The 6,943-nt window shown below is 42.8% G+C and overlaps 1 protein-coding gene across 19 annotated transcripts in view; it reads left to right on the top strand.

Moving 5' to 3' along the window:
- The first annotated feature begins 977 nt into the window (after positions 1–977).
- LOC127482446 (poly(rC)-binding protein 3-like) overlaps positions 978–6,943 on the top strand; it is a 493,280-nt gene continuing 487,314 nt past the window's right edge. For 4 of the 19 annotated variants that reach the window (XM_051812773.1, XM_051812774.1, XM_051812770.1 and 1 more), the window contains exon 1: positions 980–1,498. The gene's annotated coding sequence lies outside the window, so the exon portion shown is untranslated. Of the gene's footprint in view, positions 1,499–6,943 lie in introns of all 19 variants that reach the window. The other 15 variants (XM_051812789.1, XM_051812783.1, XM_051812791.1 and 12 more) reach the window with 11 other exon arrangements.

Below are 6,943 nucleotides of genomic sequence, written 5' to 3'. Positions count from 1 at the left end.
TTATGGGGCAATGCCAATTCAAAATCGCAAGTCATAAACAGACATATTTACTTACTGTTGTTAATAGCACTGTAGATAGAAATAAAGCACTTTTTAAAGCTCAATTATTTCTCTTAAATTTTCCATCTCTTCTCTTTTTTTTTTTATTTCTTTTGATCTAGACAATGAAAATATAAAAAGGTGTCTGGATTTTTTATATTTATCTGCTTAAAAACAACTTCCACGGGATTTATTTTTAGTCACAGAGTATTCCTGGGGGTGATAAGTCGGATAAAAGCTTCCTTCGGTAACACCTAGATGTTTGCTGGATTTTATCAGCTGTTTGAGATAAATGTGACCAGCTGATAGTCCTCATCAACAAAATGCTGTGAGTGGCTTCCATTTGGACCAAGGATGAACATCATCTGCTGGCGCCGCTCTCTGTGAGCCACGCTTCTGTATTAAAGGCAAGGCTGGATGCAGTTTTACTACTTTTAATACAAATAAGTGCAGTTCTCAGCCTCCTTGGTTTGTTGCTGCTGCTTTTCCCAACGATACCGAGCGCCGCAGATGTGCCGCCGATAAAACAGCATTGAGCTGTCCAAACGCCGGCCGCCTTTCACCATGCCCAAGTTTCGCTTCCCAGCCCCGAGCTCCCTTCACCCCACGGGCGCCGCGGGAGGGCTGGGCGCAGGAGTGGAGCCCGGGCTCCGCACGGAGACCGCGGGCAGGGACGGGGCTCCCCCAGACCCGCACCGGCACTTCTGCCCCCGCAGCCGCCCGCTCGGCTCCCTCTCCGCGGCAGCAGCCGCCGGCACCGCGGAGAACGCCCGCTCCGCCGCGCTCCCGCCCGCGGGCGCGGCTCTCGCCGCCGCCGTCCCGCTGGCCCGGCCCCGCAGCCTCCCCGCGCCCCGGCCCGCAGCGGCGGGCGGCGGGGGGCGCCCGCGGGCGGCGGCGGCGGCGGGAGCGCGGGCGCGGGGGTGGCCGAGGAGCGGCGGCGTGAACGCGGCTGCAGAGCCCCAGCGAGCCGCGGGAGCGCCGCGCCCGCCGCAGCCGCCGGAACCGGGCGAGGAGCGAGCCCGGCCGCCCGGAGCCGCCGGGAAGAGGCTCGGGCCGCGGCAGTCCCGCGGGGAGGCAGCGAGGGGACCCTCGCCGAAAGCGCGAACAACACCCCCCCACACACTCCGCCGCGCCGCCTCTGCCCGCCCCCAGCGAAGAGAAACAAAACACAACCCTGGCACAGCCACGCTCTCCCTCTTTCTCCTCTCGGCATTTGGTGGTTGTTTTTTTTTTATTAAATTTTTTCTCTTTTTTTTTTTTTTCTTGGGGATTCTTCTCTCTCTTGCCAGACTGACTTACACGTTCTTGATAATTTCTCTTCCCCTCGTTTTTTTATACTCTTCTCCCTGCTTTCAAACCCTGTGTCTGTGTGTTTCAATACTATCACAACCTCTGCTAAAAATAGATCTTTTTATATACCCTTCCTCCTCTCTGACCCCATCCAACACCCCTTGTTAAGGTGAGTTGTGTCTTTTCATCACTTTTTTCCTTGTGTGTTGTTTTTTTTTTGTTGTTTTGTTTTAGTTGCTTTTTAGGTATTTTGATTTTGGTCGTCCCCTCCGCCCCCCTCCCCCATTTAGGACAGGTTTTAGGGAGAAGGGAATGTGGAGGAGAGAATTTCATGGGGAGTCAGGCATGTTTGCAAAGCCTTATTTTGCCTTCTGCAGCCTCAGCATCATTACGGACTGCTCCCTTTTATCCCAAGGATGTAGCTAGCTGATGAAAGTGGGGAACTACTCTTCCTTAGCTCTGTATGCTTGGGAGCCACAGCAACAGCAGGAAAAAAAAAGCTTCTCTTTACTTCGCCCTCTCCCTCTCCGCACCCCCCCCCCCATTCCCTCCTCCTTTCTGTGTTTTGTTGTTTTTTGGTTGTGGCCTTTTTTTGGGGGGGGGGGGGCGACTAGTTTTTTTTGGTGGGGTGTTTTTTATTTGTTTGGGGTTTGGTTTTTTGTGTGGTTTTTTGTTGTGGGTTTTTTTTTTTTTTTGGTTAATTGGTTTTTTTGTTTCTTTTTTGGGGGGGTTGGTTTTGGGGTTTTTTTTTGGTGTGTGTATGCTTGGTTTCTATTTTTTAAGCAATACACAGGGGACTTGGAATGAATTGCATGTGATGCCGGGGGAGTGTGTGTGTGTGCACGTGTGTCTTGAGAGTGAGCGTGTGTGCGCATATGTGTTTGTGAAGTGCATTTGTATTTCGTGTTCATGGGATGATGAGTGTTAAAGCTTCCAAAGTCACTGTACATAGAGCAAGGAGCACAGCAGAGACTGCTGATGGAGAAATCGGTCAGGGATGCAGAAAAGCTACAGAGCTCTCCACAGAGTTCAGTTCCCTGTGCTCCAGGACATCTTTCCATAGATCATTACTGGCACCTTCAAGGTGATGGCTCCCATTTCTCTCCCGGCTTCTCAGTAGAGGAGTGCTGAGAAGGAAAACTTTACAGCTAATGTGAATTGATAGCATTTCTATTCCTCCAGCAGCCTGAGACAGTATTATTCCAGGGATGAGTGGGGAAAATAGCATTGTGATCCAAAGCAAATGGATCATTTGCTGTCACATATTGGTATTCAATGAGAAAAAGAGAGATGAAACATCATTTTGGCCAGCCAGCAGAAGCATTGCAGTCCGACTTACTTCCCAGTTCCAAAGTTGTTTTAAACCATTTTTCATTCTTCAGCGAACTGTGCCTATTGATGTCAGAAATGTGTTTCTACAGTAAAACAGTCTATTATAAATCTACTGGGGAACAATTTATTATTCAGAGGCAATCAAGTAATTTATATGTTTCATGGATTTGCCCCAAGTCTTTTAGTGCACTTTCAATTATGTACTTTACCTGTGTGTGTGAAGTGGGGTAATATAGATTTTAGTTGCATTTTAACAAGGAGTTAAGGCATAACTTGCAGGATGCCATTTGCAAAGTGTCACTTAATATAAAGCAAAATAACAGCCTCTAGCTCTTTTTCATGGATTTTTCACATCTCTCTTGTTTGTTTCAAAACACGCGGTGATTTTGCTTAAGAACTTGGAAGGAAAACTGGCTTCACAATGATACACGGTTTCAAGTATTCAGAGCTCAAAAGCAGTACACTTAGTCTGACTGTGAAACTTCAATTTACTTATGAAGTCTAGTATGCAAAGTACATGAAAGAGCACTTTGTATAAGTGGTTTTCTAACAGATTGAATCATTTTTGCATCTAGAAGTTTACAAATGAGCTAAAACAGTTGTTTTTATCTGTGTTTGGGGGCCTTCATGTATACAGGAACATCAATGTTTCCTATCTGGTTAATGCAATTCCAGAATAACCTGTCTTTCCACATGTTGTGTACATCAGCAAAAATGAGCAGTCATGGGAGTAGTCTTGTGCTATCAAGGGTGATTTCATCATTTCTCGTTAGCCTAAATTAAAATATTTTACACAAGTTTGCCTTGGATTTTTTTTTTTCTGCTGTGGCTGGCTGATTGTTGTGAAAGTGGGAAGCATACTTTGAGTGAGTTGTGGCATTCCTAAAGCTTAATAGCAGTGAAGGGAGAGACACCTGATGTGCTGTGCACATCATCCCTGAAGGTATGCAGGGTAATAAAAAGGGATGGGAAACGAGCACAGTGCACCAGCAGTTTAGATAAATAAATATTGGTGATGCATGTTACCTTGTCAGCTGCTGTTCTGCTGAGCCCTGATTACTAGCTAATCGCGTTTTCTTGGTAAGCGCTGCGATGTGATACAATTTTTCTGATTTGATAGAGTTTGCTGTTAAAATCACATGTAGCACTGAGCAGCTCTTGTTCTGTTGATAAAAATCATGCCTCCTCGTTTTAATCCACAGAAGGCTGAAATATCCACAACTCCTGCTGAAGTCACTAGGAGTTACTTGTGTTCAGCAGTCGTCAGAATTTTTTCCTCAACATGTCAGGATTTAGGATATTTCCAAAGGATGTAATTGCCAACAGATCTGCAATGCCTCATTTTATTTAGACTTTACATTGGTGCATATTGTATGTTTACAGATAAATGTTTTCTTTTACAACAGCAACACTAAAACATGTCAGAAAATGGAAAAATTTTAACATTTTTTTTTCTCATGAGCTTTTAAAGAGGACTGTCTTGGTATCCTTTAACTGTTTCTGGAAAAGCAGCACTCACTTCACAAAAATACACACTAAGTTCCCTATGCTGGTTGTTTAGCTGTTGACAGTGGTGAAGAAAAAAAAAGATGGAGCGTTTGACAACAAAAAAGAGCAAGTCATGTGTTTGTCTTTTTTTATCATAACAACTGAAAGGCAAGAGTGCTTTCAGCTGGATATGAAAATGTTGAAGCAAGGTTAATGTTGAGTTGTCTGGTGGTTATTCCCATTGACATGAGTGGCAGCACACCAACACTTTGCTTATTTAAAAGTCCCTTTAATTTTTGTTTTGAGTCTTGGATAAAACCTCAAACCTAGGATTTATTCACCTCTAAAGCTTTTTTTGTTTGTTTTTGAAACAAACAAAGATGTGAGTTGCTATAACCAAAGTAATGGAGTGTTCAGAAGTCACTCTGACTTTGTGGATCCTGTTGCTATAAAAGTAAGGTGGAATTTCCCTATACTGTTAATCAACTGAAATGATTTTCTTGTATTATTGCACCTTACTATTCTGCAATATCAGTCTAAAGTACTTAGTCCAAGGAGTTTTTATTCTGCAAATGTGGAGGGTTCATAAAAGAAGAACATATATTTTGTCTTGTCCTACAACTACCGATCAGATTCAGCGACATTTTGTTGCAGAGCAAAATTGCTGTTACATTTGGATATAATTATTGAGGAAACTGTATTGATCACAGTTTTTTTTAAAATTTTTAGCAAAGTAAATGAAAACTATCACAATGTTGCCTGGTATTTTTCGGAATGGGGTGCAGTGATTTTATCTAGATCCATGCAGAGTGCAATCCCAATATACATTAAAAATCAGTAGCGTAATCCACCTGAAAGCAAATTAATCCATTCCTCTCTTTCAGTACCTCCTTCTTTACTAGCTTTAAATGGTACTATGTGAGTGTGGTTTCCATCTGAGTGTATATTTGTAATTCTAAAGTGTTTAGATGAATGAGGTTCCTTATGTGAAGATGACTATTTGTGTTTTGTCCACTGATAATATAGTTTTTGTAATAAAATAGATATTTTTCTTCTGCTGTACTTGCTCACACATAGAAGAAAATTAGTGTTTTCCTCCTGGGAAACACGTTACTCTGAAGAGCCAGACACTGAACAGGTCTACAAGTAGTTAGCTTCTCAGTCTTGGTGAATGTAGATGAGCGTCAGCAGTAACAAGTGCTTAGGCATAGCAGGGAAAGGAGAAGTGTGTCTCTTCGGAAAGCAGAGTGTCTGACGATCTGGTGCTGGAGTGGCTGAGTTTTTCAGCGCTAAGGTAGCAAGGTGCTCCCTCACCCTTAACAATATTAAAATCCTCTACCTCGTGGTTGGCATTTGGCAATTTGCTTGGTTTTCCCTTTTTATGAGATACGGAAGACTTAATTACAGTCTGGTAGTGCTAACACAGCTCTCTGATGACAACTGTTTGTAGGAGGTCAAGTGGAAAATAATTGTTGGGAGGGGTCTCCAGACACAGTGTTTCTTCTTTGTGATATGTTTTTATTTACTCCAGTTTTCCCTGGATTTGCATCCAGCTATTATACTCTACTTGCCCGCATAGGCTGAAGGCTGTTTTGTATGGAGAAAGTGTTCGTAGGAAAGGGAAAAGAATATTATTGTTAATTATGGACAACACAATGTAATATCTCTACGAACTCCAACCAAATGCAAGAACAGCTGTGGCATTGTAGGTAAAACATTCAGAATTTGCTTGACATGAATATGAGATGTCATGTCTCATGAGGGGAGACACATTTTTAAACATAATTCAAAGGGAATGTTTTTTTCAGAATGAGAACTCAGTATAAGTCAGTCCCCCAACTCCTGTCCTGTGAGATCTGCTTGGAGGAGCCCAGTTAACTCCTTGGTTGAAGTGGACTGAGGGCAGTTTCTCCCATTCACTCCCCTACTTGAACTCCATGCTTGAAAGTGGGTACCTGTTCCAGTGTTCCTGTCGTATCAGTAACACCTTAGGTTTTGTTTATAGAGCAAAATATATAACACACTATTGATTTCTGCTAACGGGCAATGCTTTTAACAGGGTGTATGAATCCAGTAATTTTGATTATGGATCTATGTATCTTGCAACATCTGTGACTTTCTCATCTGTGCATTAAATTTATTTAGATGCTGTGGACACTTAATAGATTGCAGGGAAGCAAAATGCTTATCATCCATAAGAGACTGATAAAATAATTAATTCATTTGTTTTTCAGAGGTGTGGATAGTTCAGGACTACACCTTATTTGATTGCAATTTGGCTCTTGGTTTGCTTATAAATAGTCACAGAAGGATTTATTATTAATATATTTAGACAGTCTCTTCTGTATGCATTTTAAAAAATGGTTAGTTTTATAGCAAGGTTTTAGGACAGACCACTGAGGTTTGATGAGAACTTTGTCCTCTTAATAACTAGTTGTTATCATAATTTCATTAATATAAATTAATATGGTTGTGGTTTAACCCCAGAGGGCAACTAAGCCCCACACAGCCACTCACTCACTCTCCCCCCACCAGCGGGATGGGGGAAAGAATCGAAATAGTAAAAGTGAAAAAACTCATGGGTTGAGACAAAGACAGTCTAACAGGTAAAGCAAAAGACATACAGACAAGCAAAGCAAAACAAGGAATTCGTTCATCACTTCCTATGGGCAGGCAGGTGTTCAGCCATCCAGAGGAAAGTCTGGCTCCATCACCTGTAACGGACTTAAGAAGACAAGCACCATCACTCTGAGCATTGCCCGCTTCCTTCTTCCCCCAGCTCTATGTGCTGACC

The sequence above is a fragment of the Manacus candei genome, unplaced genomic scaffold (assembly GCF_025592945.1).
Source record: "Manacus candei isolate 608988 ecotype Guabito, Panama unplaced genomic scaffold, ASM2559294v1 h1tg000088l, whole genome shotgun sequence".
Classification (NCBI taxonomy): domain Eukaryota; kingdom Metazoa; phylum Chordata; class Aves; order Passeriformes; family Pipridae; genus Manacus; species Manacus candei.
The sequence above is the reverse complement of the archived record's forward strand: the minus strand, read 5'-3'. Positions and strand labels throughout refer to the sequence as shown.